This window comes from Phyllostomus hastatus, unplaced genomic scaffold, assembly GCF_019186645.2.
Source record: "Phyllostomus hastatus isolate PE091 unplaced genomic scaffold, TTU_PhHast_1.1 phas_contig_40, whole genome shotgun sequence".
Classification (NCBI taxonomy): domain Eukaryota; kingdom Metazoa; phylum Chordata; class Mammalia; order Chiroptera; family Phyllostomidae; genus Phyllostomus; species Phyllostomus hastatus.
Window position 1 is genome coordinate 28006067 of NW_025333872.1, and position 21019 is coordinate 28027085.

Below are 21019 nucleotides of genomic sequence, written 5' to 3' on the forward strand. Positions count from 1 at the left end.
TATTTTGGGCTCAGCTGCACAAAAACTTGCCCCTTAAAAGTAATCATACAGAAGTTTTCATGTTCATGAGGTTCAGCGTGGAAAGGCCAGAGAGTCTGTCAACTAGTCATGCTTAGTTTTCTGTCAAGTGAAATGACAGCACTCTTGTGAAGCTGCCAATCAACTCATTGACCTTGATCAGAGGATGCTCAAGCCCTAACCACTGGTGAACTCCGCACTGTGGACAGCCTGGGTTAGAGATGCAGGCAGGCATGTGGGGAGAGTTTTAGAAACATTTCTGCATACCAACTGCTTCAACCACATAACCTCCCATTTCCAGGGTTCTTCATGCCTCCTTTTGGACAACTATACTTCTAAAAATTTTTATGCAATTGTGTGTTGTATTTTTATCTTTCAATGTGGTGTATTTTCACTAAAGTGTAGGTCCTCAGTGCTGTAGTCAGAGTGTCAGGGAACAATAAAGTAAGGGGTATATATTGTGGACCTCACAGTTTCAAACACTTTATAACCTTCTAGTTATTTCCTCTCAATCCTAGGGATGGCCAAAATTAATTTTCATATGTCGTGAGCTCTTTAAAAACAAAAAGGAAAAAGAAAAAAAAGAAATGGGGAAAATCTGACCATATCTTTCCAAAGGGCTTTTTTAGCCGCAAACAGCAATTGCAGGCACACACCAACTCACTCATTCACCAAGCAAGCTGTGCGCAGGCAAACCCAGCGCTCTCCTTGCGCTCTGCTCTGCGTGCAGCAGTGTGGCATTCCTGAGACCCAGGCCAACGCAGGCCGTCCTTTCTTCTGGGTTCACCCAGGAACCTGCGCCCAGCTCTCCGGTGGTGACCTCTGTGCTTGCTCAGCCTGGCAGCAGAGCCTGCCCGAGTGCTTTTCAGCTCCGGGTTTGTGGAGGCCGCCGAGGGGGCAGGAGAGGGAAAGGGTCAAGGGCTGCTAGTCCACTCGGAGACCCCGACCCCGCTGGAGGGATTGCAGTCTTTGTCTGCAGACCGCGTGAACAGAAGGCCTGGCCAGTCTCCCAGGGCGGGGCTCAAGGTGCTCTTCTCTCCAGGTCGCACAGGGCTGGGCGGCCACAGATACAGCTGGGTACCACCAGCCTGGTCCTGGCCTGCCTGTCTGGCCACCAGAGTTAGTTCTGCAGAATTCTAACCGCATTTCCAAGACCCTACTATAGGCACCTCCGTTTGTGATTATGATTCACTTTTTTTTTTTAACCCACAGCAATCGTTTTCTTACAGTCGGCACTCCTCAATAAATAACTTTTTTTGTGGACCATTGCACCAGATTTTTGGCCTGAACTTCCACGACATACCTTCCACACAGCTCCTTATGTACAGTGTCCAATAATCTGGCTGCTTAAACATCCTCAAAAATACTGCTTGCTCTTTGAGTGCATTTGAAGCATATTTCTAAATTGGTGTGTTTGACTTAGTGTCAAAATTGTAACAATTACATGAAGTGTAAAATACTGCTTATCATTTAGTTCCCTCGCCGCCCCCCCCCCTCCATATATGGAGCATGAATCACACTAGAACAGCTAGGAAATTATAACCTTGTTAATTAACATATTATCCTCATCACTTCTGTGAGTCATGATCATGTGAAAACTGATGCCAGTTAGAAATAAAGTTCAATCCACACACCTTTTCTAAATGCAGATGCACTCTCCTCCCTCCCTCCCTCCAACCCAGTTTCTCTGGGGATTCGTATGTAGTACTTTAACTAGAGAAAAAGCTGCTAATTTGATTGGGTTCAGTGCTCAATTAACTCAGCTAATTGGCAAAATAACAAAGATACACATCGTTGAAATATAACAACTGGTGCATTTTGCTGCCAGGGAGCAAGACCTGAGTGGGATGTGAACAGAGGTGAAAGTGTGGTACACAAGTAGAAGATGGAGGTCCAGGATGAGATATTGGAAGGAAGGGCCTGGAGTTTCCAGGTTCTCTCCTTCTCCCTGAAAGAGAAATTAGCTGAAGGTTTCCCACTGCCTGTTATCTTTGGGGGTGGGCAGCTCACCTTCCAGAGGCTGTGGGAGTCCAATGAACTTCCTGCCAGGATTAACTCCACCTAGCAATTTCTTCACTGCTTAATGCTTCACTGGCATAGGCCTAGGGCTCACCGTCCCCGGTTCCTGCTGGGACCTGAGCTCAAGCAGGAATGTCTCCCCAAGCTTCCCGGAGCACAAAGATGTAAATATATCAGCTTCTCCTCTCTTGTCTCCAAACAGATGTCTGGACCTTCTAGAGTTTTTGAAGTTTCCCCCTACTCACATGCAAATATAGGAAATGGGGAAGTTATAGAGGGAGATACTATTTTGTATAAAGTTTGCCCGGAATCTGATGAAGCACTTTGGACTTGGCATCTGCTAGTGGAAAATGTATTCTCTCAGAGTTTGTAGACACCCAGCCAGTGACTTAGCTCACTAAGCCTTAGAGTTCTTCATTTAAAATCAGGTCGATCCTATTTCATTCTCCTTATGTTTCAGGATTGTTGTGGAGATTAAACCTGATTTCATACATGTATTTGTATATAATTTCTAAATAAATGCTATTCAAATATAGTCATTTGACTGCTGAGAAGCAACACAATGATGGATAGTTCAGAGCATGGACTATGGAGCCAGGCTGCAGGGTCCAAGCCCACGTGCAGCCATTTTTTAAATTGTGTTACTGAGAAAATTGGTTAGTCATTCTTTGCCTCAGTATCCTTACATGAAAAATGATAATAGTAATTGTAATAATAATAGTAGTTATACCCACTCATAGAGGGTCAAATGAATCAACATACATAAAATACTTAGCAGCATGTAGGGATTCCATGAATGTTATCCTCTTTATGATCCTGGCACCTGTGTGTGAAGAAGACAGAGGCATGTGGATGGGACTGGAGTCCTGCATTGAAATTCTGGCCCTGTCACTAATTATCTGTATGGGTAGACTACAAAGTTATTTTCAGACAGTTTTCTGCACTTGTGAAATGGCAACAATAACAGTGCCCATTTTATGGGCTTGTGGTGAAAACTAAATGAAATATTGTCTATAACGCCCTGACACATAATGAACTATCAATAGCTATTATTTCTTTTATTTCCCTGGCTCCACCTCTTACAAGCTGTTACTTTGGGCATCATTTATTGATGGAATTGAGGAGAGAGAGGTGATAGTAATGCCTACTTTTAGAGTTGTTGTGAAGATTAAGTTAAAGATGAAAAGCACTTAGAAGGGCTTGGGTCATAGTCAATGTTCAAAATGTTAGCTCACTTCATTTCATTCAGAGATGTTTAGATCTGAACCCTGGATTAGTGGACAAACCAGAAGGAAGACAAAGAATGATTTTCCCTAGGTGCCTGATGGGGAAGAAAGGAACACAGAAATTTTATTCTAGTTCTCTGGGGTACTCTCTCTTCCTTAGTGTCCAGTGTCTACTTTCAGCTGGCCTCACAGGCTTTGCCATGTCAGTCCATGGAGCTGTTATAACAAAAATACCATATACTTGGTGGCTTAAACAACAAAATTTTATTTCTCACAGTTTTGGAGGCTGGGCAGTCTATCTAGATTTGGTGCCTGGTAAGAGCCAACTTTCTCACAGGCCACATGGTGGAATGGGGCAAAAGAGTTCTCTGGGGTCTCTTTCATAAGGGCTTCCATTTATGAAGCTCCACCCTCATGGCTGCATCACCTTCCATGGACCTCCCTCCTACTACCATCACATTGGGGACTGGGTTTCAACATGTGAATTTTGGGGAGACACAGGCATTTGGTCTATAGTACCATCCCCATTCTTTGACATGGGGGAGAGATTAATTGGAGGTGGGGCCAGTGTTTTGTCTGGTTCTTAACCAGGGACTGTAAGACATGCAGAGAACACCTACCCTGAAAATACAGAACCATCCCTAAATGTAAGCAACATGGAGTGATCCTTGGGCTTTTGGTGGTCTCCTGGGACTCTTATGCTTCTTCCGTTAAGCTGATTGGTCACTGAAATACAATTTCAGGTTCTGGCACAAGCCCTTGGAAGCATGAATACTTTCATGTTGTCTTCAGTCAACATTCATTCATTTCTTCACCAGTAGTGACTGAGCATCCATTATAAGTAAGATTGGCTACTGGAATCCGTGGGTGCCAAGGCGAACAGACATCAAATGTATAATTCCAGTCACTTATCAGCATTTGTTGTGCAGGTTACACAGTGATGGCAGTGGATATTCCTGAAGGAGTGACAGCAAGGCCAACAGATGAGACAAGTGACAGAATGGTACAAAAGAAGGCCTTTCTGAACATTTTTTTAGGCTTAGCTGAGTTTTCACAACTGACTGCTTAAATTCCAGGTAGGACATCAGAGACAAGTTTTCTGTCTGTCACTTCCCTAAAGTTTTTTTATTGTACACAAGTATACATCATAGATTTTTGAGAGGCAAAGCTCAGTGTCTTATCTGTAGCTTGAGGAAAAGAGATTCTCTTCCGGTTGGACAAGGCTGCTTCTTGCTCTTATGGCTAAATGTTTTTCTCTATAGGGTTTTGAAAATAGTATCAAAATTGTTTATTGGGCATCAAGGAGTGGGGTGGTGACAGAGGAGATGAGAGAGAACATGTTTCTACACAAATTTAAAAATGTTTAAGAAATATTTAGATGTCAAATCTCCTTGGCTGCCAAATTCTTGGTTCTACTTTTTCTTTATTTTTACAAAAATTAAAGATATTTCTGAAGATAGAAAGCAGAGTACCTCCTAGCATATAATGCTATATTTTCTTTACATTATTGGCTGGTGTTTTAGGGTTCAAAAATATATTTGGCCATGTGGGTGTCTGAGGAAAAAATCTTCAAACAAATTTAGTTCTGAAAAAAAAGTGTTGTTTTTTTTTTTAAGGGATGAAGAAGGATGGCAATGAGAACTATTCCCTAGAAAAATCTAACAAGGAGGCTGCCTGTGGATGAATACTTCCTTAAATGCAGTCATGTGGCTGAGTGTTTTAGATCCAGTGATTAAATGATCTGTTATAACATAAGCAGATATCAATTTTAAGTTCAAAATGAATTTTTGTGTAAAAACTCATTCCAAATGAAAAAAGATCTGATTGTAGTTTACTGTGAAATATTTTAGCTAAATAGAACCATAAAAGAAATTGATGACATTAAGAACTCAACCTGTTTTCCATATAATTTTTTTCCAAAACAAAAAGCAAAAACAAACAGTTGTGTGTTGCTTAGTTAACAGATTAATCAAGGGAAAGGCCTTAGTTATGCTGGTGATTATACTTGTATAGAAATAGTTGTAAATTGAAACACATTTTTTCTCTTCAAACTTATGCTTTTACTTTCACGGAAAATAACCTAGTGCGTACTGGATTGTCTGTAGGTAAGATTGGAATCGAAGAGAGTCAAATTCGTAGCAAGACCAGGCAAAGAAAGCTGGTAGCCTTCAATACACTCATAAATTCATATATCAGATTCAGTTAGCCCTGGCCAGTGTGGCTCAGTTGGTTGGGTATTGTCCCTCAGGGGAAGGGATTACTGGTTCAGTTCTCTGTCAGGGTACATGCCTGGGTTGTGGGTTCCAGTTCCGATTGGGGTGCGTATGAGAGGCTACGGACCTGATGTTTCTCTCTCTCTTTCTTCCTCCCTTCCCCTCTCTCTAAAAATAAAATAAATAAAATGCTTTTTAAAAAGTATTCATTTAAGGACTTCTGGCCAAGATGGAGGCATAGGTAAACACACTGGGCCTCCTCACACAACCAAAATAAGGACAACAAAAATTTAGAAACAAAAAAAAACCCCCAGTACTGACAGAAAATTGAACAATATGGAAGTTGGACAACCAAGGAGTTAAAGAAGAAACATTCATTCAGACCAGTAGGAGGGGCAGAGTCAGACAGGGGGGTGGAGAGGACTCACAGCAAAGCAGTGACTGGTGGACCCCAGGTGTGCAAGGAAGCAGCAAGCAGACCTAATGAGGCAGTGGATTGTGAAGGGGTGTGGTGCACAAGGCAGCTGGTGGGCCCAGTGGGCCCACATTTGCATGCAGATAAACCAGGCAAAACTGGGGAACAAGACAGACTGAGTAACCCAGGGTTCCAGGACTGGGAAATAAGGCCTTGGGACACTGATTGAAAATACCTGTGGAAGCTGAGGGGCCAGGGGAGATTCCCAGCCTCACAGGAGGGTTCATTGGAGAGACCCACAGGGTCCTAGAACATACACACACCCATCCTCTGGGAATCAGCACCAGAAGGGCCCAGTTTGCTTCAGGGAAGCAGTGGAAGGGACTGAAATCCGGCAGAGAGCAGAGTAAGCATCATTGTCTCCTCTTGGACCCCACCCCCACATACAGCATCACAACCCAGTGACTGAGTTGCCCCACCCTGGTGAACACCTAAGGCTCCACCCCTCATACATAACAGGTGCATAAAGACAAAAAATGGCTCAAATGAAAGAACAGATCAAAGCTCCAGAAATAATACAACTAAGCAACCAAGAGATAGCCAACCTATCAGATGCACAGTTCAAAACACTTGTGATTAGTATGTTCACAGAACTGGTTGAATTTGGTCGCAAATTAGATGAATAAATGAAGGCTACACTAATTGAAATAAAGGAAAATGTACAGGGAACCAATAGTGATGGGAAGGAAACTGGGACTGAAATCAATGGAGTGGACCAGAAGGAAGAAAGAAACAATCAAACAGAAAAGAATGAAGAAACAAGAACTCAAAAAAATAAGAAGAGGCTTACAAACCTCCAGGACATCTTTAAATGTTCCAACATCTGAATTATAGGGGCACCAGAAGGAGAAGAAGAAGAGCAACACATGGAACATTTATTTGAACAAATAATAAAGGAGAACTTCCTCAATCTGGGAAAGGAAATAGACTTCCAGAAAGTCCATGAAGTTCAGAGAGTCCCAAAGAAATTGGACCCAAGGAGGAACACTCCAAGGCACATCATAATTACATTACCCAAGATTAAAATGAATCCTAGAAGCAGCAAGAGATAAGGAGATAGTCACCTATAAAGGAGTTCCCATCAGACTGTCAGTTGAATTCTCAAAAGAGACCTTGCAGTCAAGAAGGGGCTGGAAAGAAGTATTCCAAGTCATGAAAGACAAGGACCTACATCCAAGATTGCTCTATCCAGCAAAGCTTTCATTTAGAATGGAAGGGCAGATAAAGTGCTTCCCAGATAAGGTCAAGTTAAAGGAGTTCATCATCACCAAGCCCTTATTATATGATATGTTAAAGGGACTTAGCTAAGAAAAAGAAGATAAAAGACATGTTGTAAAATGACAGCAAACTCACAATTATTAACAACCACACCTAAAACAAAAACAAAAGCAGACTAAGCAAACAACTAGAACAGGAATAGAACCACAGAAATGGAGATCATATGGAGGGTTAGCAACAGGGTAGTGGGAGGAGGAGAGAGGGGGAAAAGGTACAGAAAATAAGTAGCATAGATGGTAGGTAGAAAATAGACAGGGGGAGGGCAAGAACAGTATGGGAAATGTAGAAACTAAAGAACTTATGACACATGGACATGAACTAAAGGGGGGGCATGTGGGTAGGAGGGGGTGTGAAGGGTGGAGGGGAATGAAGGGGGGTAATGGGACAACTGTAATAGCATAATCAATAAACTATTCGAAAAGTATTCATTTATATCACATCACAAGATTTATAGGAATTGTGGAAATTATTTGGAACCAGCATTATTGCTAATTTCTAAAGAGAAGAGATAAAGGTTTTGACCAAAGTTCCTGGAACATTTGTGTGGCTGCTACTTTGTGGCTGCTTCCAGAGAGACTTTGGCAAAGGTTAAAGAAAGCTCTTTCAAAAAAGACTCCACATCTGCACCCTACCCTGCAGGATCTATTCACTAACAGAATTTTGAAATAATGTCCAATAATTTATAATTTTCAGCCACATTTAATTATTTTTTTATCTCATTAGTGTTTACTATCTCATTTTGAATAATGGTTTTGGTTTTGTGTTTGCTTGTTTACTGAATATAAATTTACAGTCAGAATGATAGGTGCAAATAGGCAAATGTACAGAAGTGTTAAACTACCAAAAACGTTGGACTGGGGGAGCTTAAATTATTCTATTGGTTCTAATTGTGTTAATTCAGAATTTTCATGAAAATTAAAACAAAGGTTGTTAACCTGTAGGTTGTGGACTAGAGGTCAGTTCTTTGGCTGCATGGAATCGGCTGTTTTGTAAACGAAATTTCAAGTGTGTGAGTGAGCATGCTCCTCACTAGATATAGATTTTCTTACTTTTGTCAGTTTCTCAATGGTGGTCAAGAGTCAAAAAACCACTAAAATTATGCATGCTAAAGTTTAAATAAGCAAATTTGCAGCAATTTAATAGAATGTTTTCCCTCACTTTTCTTAGCACTTCAGGTTTCCCAGTCACTTTCCTATTTACTATCATGTTTGACCTTCACAATTATCTTTTGACGCATACAAAGCAGGAATTATAATGCAGTTGCCACAGATAAGTGAAGTTGCTGCATGAGTTGGCCACGGCTGACAGAAGCCAGACCTGAATATAAATCTTTTGATCTGTACAAGTGTGGGTTTTAAAAACTGGAACATGTTGCTTCTCTGTATATAGCAACAGGTATTATTCTTACTTTAATAATTCAGAGCATGCCCAGAACCCATGTTGATTATTCTTATAACTACTGTAATCATTGCACAGTTCAAACAAAATCTCTTACAACTTAAGCCTCTGATAACTTGGATTCTAAACAAGGTGATAATGCCGTCACAAGACTATTTTCAAATAATAAAAGTGGTTGTAAAAAAAAGTGTACTTTACGTCATATGGCAAGTTTCAGAGTCATTTTTAGTCATATCAATAAAATTACTAATTTCATCATTTAGTAATTTTAACACTTTCCATGTTTTGCTTATATGTCACATATAACAAGAAAGGACACTAATTTCTACAAAACAGAAGATAAAGTAAATATCCATAGAATAGAGATGTGGGAAAATTGTTCAGATTATTTACATATGCTGATTTCGTGTTGTGAAATTATAAGTTTAGCTCAAAATTACTGATGGAGTTCCTAAATTGAAGACATGGTGATGGGCTGTATGGATACAATGGTGAATATGATAAACTCTGTCCTTACCCTCAGGAAATTTGTATCAAATGGAGATTTGGGATTCTGAAATTTGGATTGTGTCAGTCTACATTTTTATATTCAATATTGTGTGGTGCATGTGTGTGGAAGCTAGGATATCTGGAGATTTGTATAGGCCTCTCTCACCAGTTAACTTCATGTTGTGGTTAGATGGTACAGAAAGTCCATGTTCAATTTGTCTTGTTTTCAGTGCTCTGCAAAGATGGAAAATTTCCTCTTGGGGACAGCAAGTTCTCTGTGATAAAAGTGCTCACTGAGCTTTGAGGAGCTCTGAAAAGGTTGTAGAGGGGCATTCTGTTGGTAGCCATTCTAAGGAAAGCCAAAGTTTTCTTCCAGTTCTGAGATTCCAACGTTGCCTTACATTTCTTTACCTTTTGAAATGAACTAAAATATTTTATCTACATTATAGGATTGTGATAGCTCTCTAAATAGTTTAAATATACAAAGTCTGTCTGGAAAAAGTCCAGCCATTGGTAATATAATGAGAATGTTTTGTGCAACATCGTTGTAACCTGGCAGTCAAGGAGAGTGGACTGGAATGCTCATGCGTGAACAATGAAAACATCACTCTGCTATTCAGTGAGGGGTAGCAGACACCATTGAGTGAGCATGTTTACTGTGTGGTTGTCACATTCAGAATGACTGAATAAAGCAACAGATATACACCAAATTTTGCATTAAGCTTGAACATTCCTCTGTGAAAACTATTGATGATTCAGAAGGCTTTTGGGGATGATGCAATGAGTGCAGCAAAAAGTATGGTACAAATACCTCAAAGATGGTCAAGAATCTGTTGAAAGTGATCCACATTCAGGAAGGCCTGCCTCCAGCAGAACACCTGAGAATGTTGAACATGTACAGGCTACAATCAATAAAGATCAGTGACTGACAGTACAAGAACCAGAAGCTGATCTGGGGGTTCCAGAAACCACTGTGTCTGAGATTTTGATCAGGATCTTGGCATGCAACATTTCATGGCAAAATTCTTTCTGAGGCTTCTGCTACCAGAACAGAAGGAACATCATGCTGTGGTTGCTAATTGTTTGACTCAAACTGCTACCAATGAACCAGATTTCCTCAAGAAAGTCATAACTGGAATTGAATGGTGGGTCTACAGCTTTGATCCAGAAATGAAGGCCCAGTCATCCCAATGGAAGTTGCTTGGTTCTATACACCCGAAGAAGGGGTGGCAAAGTTGCAGCAATATCAAGACCATATTAACTGTGTTTTTTGATTGGGAAGCTGTTGTCCATTACAAATACAACCATCCAGGCCAAACAATTAATAAGGAGTACTACCTCAATGTTCTTCATTGGTTGAGGAATGCAATATGATGTAAACGGCTACAGCTATGGGCAACTGGTGATTCGCAGCTTCATCATGTCAATGTGCCTTCTCATGCATCATGTCTCATGCAGAATTTTTTGATGAAACATCAAATCACCCAGGTGGCTCAACCCCTCTACAACCCAGGTGTGGCACCCTGCAACTTCTGTTTTTCCCAAAACTAAAATCACCTTTGAAAGGGATGATACTTCAGACCATTGATGAGATTCAGGAAAATACAACAGGACAGCTGATGGCAATTGGGAGAACTATGTGAGGTCCCAAGGTGCCTACTTTGAAGGGGACTGAATTATCATTGTCTTATGTACAATGTTTCATGTATCTTGTATCTTCATCAATAAATGTCTCTATTTCTCACAGTACATGGCTTGATACTTTCTGGACAGACCACGTATATTGGTATAAAATTGCTGAAGATAAATAATTTGTCTTGCAAATATTTTGATTAGTTACAGTTTCATTTTCTAGAAAAGAATATCAATAGTTTTTATACCTCTCCAACCTGAATATAAACACTCAATTTGCTATTTCTTGAGAAAATTTCTTTTACTTTTGAAGAAAAATAACTCACTAACATAAACTCTTAAATTTACTTTTGTTATTAGTTTATTAAAGGTAATAGGAAGGGAAAATAAGAATACTCATTTTTAAAAAATAAACCTTACTAAATCTTATTATATTTTATATACAATTAAATTCCCCTTTGTGACAATTGATTTTTTATTAAATTTCTAGAATTGTGCATCCATAATCCAAATCTAGTTTTAGAACCTTCCACCACTCCAACAGATCCTTCAGACCCATTTGCAATCACTTCTTATTTCAAACATCAGGCAAAGGGAACCAGTGATTTGCTTACTGTTTTTATAGGTTTATTTTTGTTGGAAATTTCAGATAAATGGAATCATACAACCTAGCCTTGAAAGTATAGATGGAGATCACCTATGTTATAGCATGTATTAGCCTTGCATTCCTTTTTACTGCTGAATAATATTTCATAGTATGGATATGCACATATTGTTGAAACATCTATCACTTGATGAACATTTGGATTTTTTTCTAGTTTTTTGACTATTATGAATAATGGTACTATGAATGTTTATCTGCAAGTGTTCTTATGGACATTTCTCTTGGGGAAGTAGATATCTAAGAATAAAATTACTGAATGTATGGTAAGTTTATGTTTAATATTTTTAGAAACTGACCCTGTTTTTCAAAGTGGCTATACCTTTTACATTCCCACCAGCAATAAATAAGGGTCCTAGTTTCTCCAAATCATTACTAACACTTGGCACTGTCAGTCTTTTTGATTATAGCAATTCTAATTGATGTGTATATAGTTGTGCCTCATTCTGGTTTCAATTTTTATTTTCCTAGTGGCTAATGATATTGAACATATATTCTCAATACTTATTAGCCATTTCTATATTTTCTTTGGAACAATATTTATTAAAATCTTTTGCCCATTTTTAAATTGGGTTGTTTATACCTTTATTATTGAGCTGAAGGACTTGTTTGTACAATATTATGGGTATAAATTCTTTATCTGATATGTGATTTGATAATATTTTCTCCCACCCTGTGGCTTGACTTTATTTTTTTTTCAGCATTCAATTTTTTTTTAAAATTTTTATTTTAATCATTGTTCAAGTACAGTTTTCTCCCTTTTACTCCCAATCCAGCCCACCCACCCAACCCTCCCCTCTTCCCTCCCATTACCACCCACCCCTAGTTTTTGTCCATGTGTCCTTTAAATTTGTTCCTGTAAACCCTACCCATTCCCCCCTGAAATTCCCTCTTCTCTCGCCTCTGGTCACTGTCAGTATGTCCCCTATTTCAGTGTCTTTGGTTATATTTTGCTTGTTTTTTTGTTTTGTTGTTTAGGTTCCTGTTAAAGGTGAGATCATATGGTATTTGTCTTTCACTGCCTGCCTTGTTTTGCTTAGCATAATGCTTTCCAGCTCCATCCATGCTGTTGCAAAGGGTAGGAGCTCCTTTTTTCTTTCTGCTGCATAGAATTCCATTGTGCAAATGTACCATAGTTTTTTAATCCATTCATTTACTGATGGGCATCTAGGTTGCTTCCAGCACCTAGCTATTGTAAATTGTGCTGCTATGAACATTGGGGTGCAAAAAAGCCCTTTCTTAACGGGCCCTTCCAATGAGAAGTGTTTAATGGTGATGAAGTCAAATTTATTACTTTTAGTTTTATGAATTGTCCTTTTGTTGTCTCTAATCAATCTTTGTCTGACCCTAGGTATCAAATATTTCTTATGTCTGCTTTTAGACATTCAATAGTTTTAGGCTTTACATTTAGGTTTGTGACTAACTTTCAGTTAAACTTCAGATTCAATTCCTCTTAATGATATTTGATTATACATAGTATTATTTTCACTTGGTTGAGCACTGGTAGTTTATATCATTCAAGGAATCTGTCATCTTTAAGCTGTAAATTTTATTGATGTAAAGCTGTTTACACATAAACATTATATTAACATTCATATATCATCCTTTTAATCTCTATGAAGGTTATAGTTACCAGATCTTTATCAATCTTGATATTTGTAACTGTGTCTACTATCTTTTTTCCTCATTAGTCTGGCTAGAGGCTTATTAATTTTACTGATTTTTAGCAAAGATCTAGCTTTTGGTTTTATTGATCTTCTCTATGTTGCTTTCCTCTTTTATATTTCAATGTTTTTCAGTCTAAGCTTTATTATTGCCTTTATTCTGCCTATGCTGGGCTTAACTTGAGCTTCTCTCTCTAGTTTCTTAAGATGACAATATTTTTTTTTTTTGGACTTGTAGTTCTGAAGAGGACTTTATTTTGTCTTCCTATTGAATTCTGGGCACAGAATTCTAGGTTATTAGGTATTTTTTTCATGTCTTTTAAAGATCTTGCTCTGCCACCTTCTTACTTGCATTGCTTCTGATAAGAAATTGATGTCATCCTTACATTTGTGACTCTGTAGGGCACATGTCTACTTCTGGCTGATTTTAAGATTTTTATTTTCTCACTGACTTTGAGCAATTTGATTATGATGTGAATCTTGGTGTAGTTTACTTCATGATTCTTGTGCTCCATATTGATTGTGCTTCTTGGATATGTGGGTTTATAGTTTTCAACAAAACTGAAAACATTTTAGACATTATTCCTTCAAATACTTCCCCCTGCTTTCCTCCCATTCAGCAATTTTGACTGAAATTGCCCCACACTTACTGATACTCTGATTTTTTCCATTATTTTTTCTGTGTTTCAGTTTGTTTAGTTAACCTTGTTATATCTTTAAATTCACTAATCTGTCCTCAATAATCTTTAATAAGCCTTTAATCCCATCAAGTGCATTATTCATCTTGAGCAGTACTGTTTTATTCTCTAACAATTTAATTTGGGTGTATTGGAAAATATCTTTCACATTTCTTTTTATCTTTCAAACATATGGAATACAGTTACATGACTTAATTTTAACATCTATGTCAATTCTGGACCAGTTTTGATGAATTTTTTCTCAACGTGGATCCTGTTTTCTTTCCATGATTGGCAACTTTTTATTGGTTCTCACATTGTAGATTTTATCACAATTTCATCTCAGACCTTGATTTTTAGCTTTGTTATGCAGAACAAGAGCTAGTTATTTGTCCAAAGGCAGCATGTACCACTGCTGGAACATGACACAGCTGAGTCCTCCGTGCAGTGCCCTGTGAGTTATGAGAACGTCCAGTCTGACTGCTATGAGAAAACACAATTTTTGGTATGATGTGAGCCATAATCCCTTTGGATAAATTTTCTCCAGCCTAATTTTCTCACATTCATGCACCAAACAGTATTCAACTGAATGCTTCAGACAACCCTTTGCAAATACCTAGAATTCTCTTCCTATGAGTCTGTCTGCTCTCCAGTACTTTCTCCTGAGAACTAACAGCCTTGACTCCCCAACTTAGAGCATTGGCTGGCCTCCACTTAGTTTTCCCTGCCCTGCCCCATAACCTGGACTCTCTTTTAAGATAGTAAACTGGGGCAATTATAAAATTCACCTCAGTTATTTCCTGCCTCTCAGTGGTCACTATACTTGGTTGCCTGAGGTCTAGTTTTTTGGGAAAAATTTTGTATATTTTGCCTTTTTTTTTAATTCAAGGGTAAATCTGGTCCCCAATAACCCAACTTTCAAAGCATAAATTCCTCTCAATCCTTTTTTATAATAAAATTGTTCTTATTATCCACACACAAGGTAAGAGCTTATTCGGGCATATAGTTTGCTTCTTACACGTTTGCTTGCTAAAGACACCATTTTCTGAGTTAATCTCTTGAGGAGTCTTCTTGATCAATTTTGTAAACAGTGGTAAAACACCTTTTCTTAACCCTTATTGATCCTTTTAAGAACATAACAATTTAATAGATAACATTCATTTTACCACACAGTTCTCAATTAGCCCTGGCAGCCCTGCCTTTCTCTGTTACGACTTGACTGCAGTGCCAACGAAGAAGCCCATTCCTTCTGGCAAAGATGCCTCTGAACAAAGTTTCTGGGGCTGACTAGCCTTAAGAGTTTTTTTCTCAACTGCAATTTAAAGTGTTGAGCTGAACAAAGAGCATAATTCATTTGATTTCTGATCTCTGTGATAGCATATGACTCCCTAAATAGAGTGGAGAGTCAAGGTCAGCTGCAGCTAATCATCACAAGATTTGAACTTCAAAAAAAATGGAAATAGAAGATTTTCACAGAGAGCCCTTATATCCTTTTACTATTTTCCAAAACTTCCAAGAGCATTTTTTTTTTCAGTCTCAGGGCAGAATGAAATCATTATTCAGTCTTATCGTAAAGGTGTAAGAACCTAGCTAAATACCCATTTAGAAATATTTCCTTTTATTAATATGTGCATTCCTCATTGGATTTTGTGAGGATTACTAAGCTCTTGTTTTTGTTTTGTTTTTCATTTTTTCCTTTTTGTAAAATAGGCCAGGCTCCTTAGAGGAAAGTAATTCAATAAAATACTTGTCTAAAGTGTGAGCTTTAGAAGACATCTGTTCAAGAAGGCTGGACAAGGGGAAAAGGGCAGAAATGACTTATATATCAAGGCTCCTACAGAAAAGCATTCCCTCTGATTTTGTGAATGAAGACTTACTGGTAAATCCATTAGGCCTGCAGGGAAGGCTTTGGCCTCTGAGCCAGGTTGCCTGGATTCAAATCCTGGTTCTTCTGCTTATTGGCTGAGCAATCTTGATGAAGTTTTATAATGTCTCTATTTCTCTATTTCCCCAACTGTAAGTGAGCTTATGATAGTACCTCTTTCACAGGTTTGATATGAGTATAATTCAAATGAATATTTGTCAAGCACTTAGAATAGTTCCTGGTATATGTAAAGTACTATATAAATATCATATAAAATATACATTAAAAATATATTTACTGGAAAATACAACTATTTGCTGAGCCAAGAATCACCCCACATTTGGATCTGTCATTTTATGCAATTGTTAGGAAGGTTATACCCTAGTGAGAAATTTAATTGAAATATCTTTAAAGGTACTTGCATAGGAAAGTCTCTTGTATCTTATGATAATAAATTAACAAAGCATTTTTTTCATAAAAAAATGAATGCAGGATTTCCTGTATACTAAGCACAGTGCAAGGTGCTAGGACTTTAAAGATGAATAAGGCCTGAGTTATACTTAAAGATCATCGTTAGCACACCAATAAATGGATCATTTTAAAACAATATACAGATGTGGTAGCAAGGATGTTTCTAAGGAATATCAGATAGAAGTTCCTAACCCATGTGTTTGTGAGTTGGATAAGTAGGTCAAAGAAAAACTACTGGAATTGGTAAGTGTAAGTAAATCAAGGCATGCAAAGGAGGCGGGCGTTCCTGGCAGAGGGGGGAAAACAACACTGGGTTCTGGAAACAAAGTGAGTTACATGTTCAGTATTGCTGGAGCCTAGTAAGAAAGCAGGAGCTCTGCGATTTGGGGAACATTACCTTTCTTTGCTGCTAGTTATTACGAGTGATCTTTTTAGATAGGGCAATATTATATTTAAAGAGCTAGCTAGTAAGCAAGAAAGGGACAGGTTGCCAGGGTGGAGGCTCCTTCCTCCAGGTTGGCTATATTGTGATGGATCACTCTAGGTGCTGGGACTGCACACAAGCTCTGAAGTTCAGGACACAATTTTGGTACTTTTCTCACAAGTGAGCTGAGTCTCAGGTTTGGCACATAATAACCCAGTTAATAAGAAGCTGATTTTCTATCAGATATCATATTGTGGATACACACAGAACTCTAAGTTTTGCCCAATAGCCAACCAATGGCATGCTCTCAGTACCTCCAGTCCCCACCCTGTTGGTCAGATCCATTTAGGAAATGAAATTGGAAGTCAGAATGCTGATTGGTCAGCATCACAAGTGAACAAAGGTCACAGACATTCTTGAGGGCATTTCCAACAACCTAGATTAGTGAATTCCCCATTCTCGAGTTCAGTCTTCAAATCTCCACATCAAGAACATACAACATTGCTGGGAGTTGGAAGAAGCATCTTCTACTGGAGATAACTTTTAAAAAATCTGATAATTTACTACTTCATGGTTTACTAGTTTTAGAATTTATGCAAGATCATGAGCTTATTTTAACACATCTTCATCTCAGACTATTGCATTATAATATGACCAACTTGGTAACATCCTTCTCTAACAACAGATCCATCATTATGTATGTATTAAAGAACCACTGTGGTGTTATTGATTGAATATGATAGGGTCCCATAATTTCTTGTCAAAAGTATTATAAAACCTTTTCCACTGTAATTAACACTGGCATATTGATAGCTATCATCTGTTGATTTTTGTTAGGGTTCAAAAAATCATCTTTTCTTCATCTTATCTCTCAGTTCAGAGACTTCTTTTTCTTTCATTTCTATTTTTTTTTTTTTTGTAGCTGACTGCTTACTAACTACAGATTTTAAATGTATGTCCAGGGCCAGACAATGAAAGAATTGCTTAAACATGCATGTCTGGTGAGTGGAGGATTAAAATTGAACAATAAAAACCAAAATACTAGAAGAAAGTTATTACACTTCAGTTGCAAACTACAGGGCAGAAGAGAAACCTGAATGTACTCTACTTTCATGCCTTGATTATTCTTCAGTTTGTCACCCAGGCCGAATTAATATCTTGAACTCTTTAACACCATCAAGTAATCTTTTTGCCATACAAGCCTAGTGGGTAATTTTTGTCTTTTACATTTTTTCATACTTTGTAATCAGTAAGTCGATAATGACTTCCTAATACCAGGAGTGCAATACCAACATTATGGGACAAAGAATTATCTGTGAAAAACATAGCTGAAGAGACAAAATACAATACATGACAAATATCAAATATATTTTTATTTGAAAAATTAACATATAAAAATTGTTTTACTAGACAATACAATCATTCATGAATTTCAAAAAATACTTGTAACAAGGACTTGGAGCAGTTAAGATGAGTGATTCAGGTAGGACTTGTCATGAAACTTAAAATAGATTAATCAAGTGACGACACAGAGGACACTAGAAAAGGAAAAGTATGAGAAAAAGCAGAGGTGGGAAGGAGGGTTTCGGTGTATGTATGAGTGTGTGCATGTGCATGTGTGCACGCACAGGCATGTGTGCTACTGAAGGGCAGGCTGTATAATAAGTAGTCCTATTGGCAGAGGGAGTGTTGCTGTCATGAAATACAGGTAATATATCTAAATAGGTAAATATAGCAATCATTTAAAAAGTGCTTTTGTGAAATGACTATTTTCATGTAGGTACCTCTACTTTTATCCCCAAATTACAGACGAGGGAGCTGAGGCTTAGTGCTTAAGGTCACACTTCTTATGAACAGTGGTGTCAAGATCGGTACCCAAAAAGCTTGACTACTGCGGCTAGGCTGCTTCTAAAAGAGAACCTGGCCACATATTTCAGAGTCTTGACTTTAAGAAACATAATTCTAACTTGCTCTCCTAAGGTGACAAAAGCCATTTTATTAGTTGGCCCAAAAGTTTGTTTAGGTTTTTTCATATAATGGCTCTAGTAGTGCTTAGTTGTCTTTAACTTCATTTGAAACAATTTTGTTATATTGAACCATGACAGCTGAGATATCAGCATGCATTTAAAAAAACTTATTAACATTGGTGAGTTTTTGAGCAGCCATTTTAATATTGAAGGTAGAAAAAGAGATACAACATTTTCAGCATATTATGCTTTATTATTTCAAGAAAGGTAAAAACACAAATGAAATGCAAAAAAAAGATTGTGCAATGTGTAGAGAAGGTGCTGTGACTGATGGAATGTGTCAGAAATGGTTTTCAAAGTTTTGTGCTGGAGATTTCTCAATGGATGATACTCCATGTTTGGGTAGACTAGTTGAAGTAGATAGCTATCAAATCAAGACATTAATTGAGAACAGTCAATGTTATACCACAAGGGAGATAGCTGACATACTCAAAATATTCAAGTCAGTAAAGTTATTGGTGAAAAAAAAATGTGTCTTCTATTTTACAGAAAAAAATGGAAATGGACATTTTGACCAACCCAGTAGTTTTCTGGGTGACATGATGGATGTGGTATCTAAGGAGGAGCAGCATATCAGAACATGGAGTGGTTTGCAAGGAGCTCATGAAATCACTGGGGAGAAGGGGCTGAAAGTGAAGACAAGGCAACAATAAAGAATGCCACCATTTCCTGATGTCTCTGACTTTTTGGCTCCCCTACTAACACATGTTTCAGCTATTGTAAAACACTGAACAGCATAGATTGTGCTCACCCTAACACTACCCATTTCCTTCTTATTTAGCCAAAGGAACTAGGCTAGACCCCATTTGTGAGGCACTTTAAGAGGTTTGGGTAATTTGAGCAGCTGGGAGGAGATTATTTTGAGAGTCAGGAAAGCAAATGAATAATACCCATGATATCTGGAGTGGGTGTCATTTGCTGCTTGATCATGCATCATACTGACCTGAAGGCTCATTTCACCTGGCTGTAATTCAGGCTTAGCCATCATTTTGATGAACACACCCCATGGCCATGAGCATGTTTCCTGTCTCTAAGTATGGCAGGGTGATCTGACACCTGACTTTCCAATTGCTTCTTCCACTTACATTTTGGATCTTAATGCAATCCCACTACACAGATGGTCATTTTGAATGATTCATGCTTTTAATTTTTCTCAAAGATTCCAATGTACTTTGACATTGGTAGTTCCATAAATCAAGGAAATACATAGAAAAATTAGTTCAAGCAGCAATAAAATATTTCTTTGAACTTCAAAGAGTGGTTTAGTAACTTCCTAGCCAATCCAATACAGAAAATAATATTCTTATTAGAAAAAGGAAAAATAATGACATATATAGTGCTTTTATTTAGATACTGTAGTCTCTGAAATTTTCTGTAATAGGGACAACAACAGAATAAGCATGCTTTTGGTGTATATACTGCTAAACCCTAAAAATCAATGAGCAGTATTATTGCCAAGAGTAATTAAGTTATTCGGACTTAGACCATATGGAATACTGTTATAATTGCTTTAATGTTTTCCCCCCTAAAGTTCTATCATCTATGCCATTTTGGAGGCTATTTCTATTAAATGATTTTTTTCTTCATTATGGATCATGTTTTCCAGCTCTTTGCATATCTATAATTTTTTTATTAAATGTCAGACTTGAATTTTATGTTGCTGAATGCAATATTATTGTTCACTTTTGAATATTCTTGAGCTTTACTCTGCAAAGCTTTACTTTGCAGTTATCTGGAAAGAGTTTGACTCTCCAAAGTGTTTCTTTTAAGCTTAGTGAAGTGAGATCAGAGTAGCCTTTAAATGTAAGGCTAAATGTCCCCACTGCCTAGATAATAGTTTTCCTAATGTCTTTCATATCATGAATTTTATTCTCCTCTGGATGCTGGGAATATGAACTATTTTTAAGTCCATGGGAGCTCTGGATATTGTTCAGCCTGCCCTTTCTTGGTGCTTTAGGTGGTTTCCTCACACATAGGTGCCCATGAGCACCCAGGTGAAAACCCTAGGGAATCTCCACTAATCTCTCCCTCTCTCTTTCTCCCCCTGTCTCTGTCTCTCTTTGCACCACGGCCTGGAAACACTGAATGCAGTAAGCTGGGAAATTCTGGGGCTTACTTTGTTTCCCATAGCTCCGAGATCAATTTCTCATGCTGTCTGCTGTTCAATGTCTAAAACCTGTTGTTTCACCTATCTGGACTGGTGTTCCGGTTGTCCAAAGATGGGGTGTAAATTTGGTTCTGTTTACCTGGCTTGGTACATTTTAAATATGCCAAAAATAAAAAATAAAAATTTGAAAAACTTTGGTGCTTACAATAAATTATGAGAAACTTCCCTGTGCTCAAAACAGTATCCGGACTCATTTAGGTGTTCTGTAAGCCCTGTAGCAGAACGTGGATGTCTTCCAAACCCTCATGCTGTCTATTCACAGCGAGAATCAATGTTCTGAAATTCTGTTGTCCTACACATCAAATTTCAGAGGAGA

General features: G+C 38.0%; 1 long non-coding RNA gene across 1 annotated transcript in view; it reads left to right on the forward strand.

The window, feature by feature from the left end:
• Nucleotides 1–20802, forward strand: part of LOC123822082 — an 80359-nt gene extending 59557 nt beyond the window's left edge. Inside the window, exon 5 of the long non-coding RNA XR_006786209.1 lies at nt 19026–20802. This is a non-coding gene — a long non-coding RNA (uncharacterized LOC123822082). The remainder of the gene's footprint in view (nt 1–19025) is intronic.
• The last annotated feature ends 217 nt before the right edge of the window (nt 20803–21019 follow it).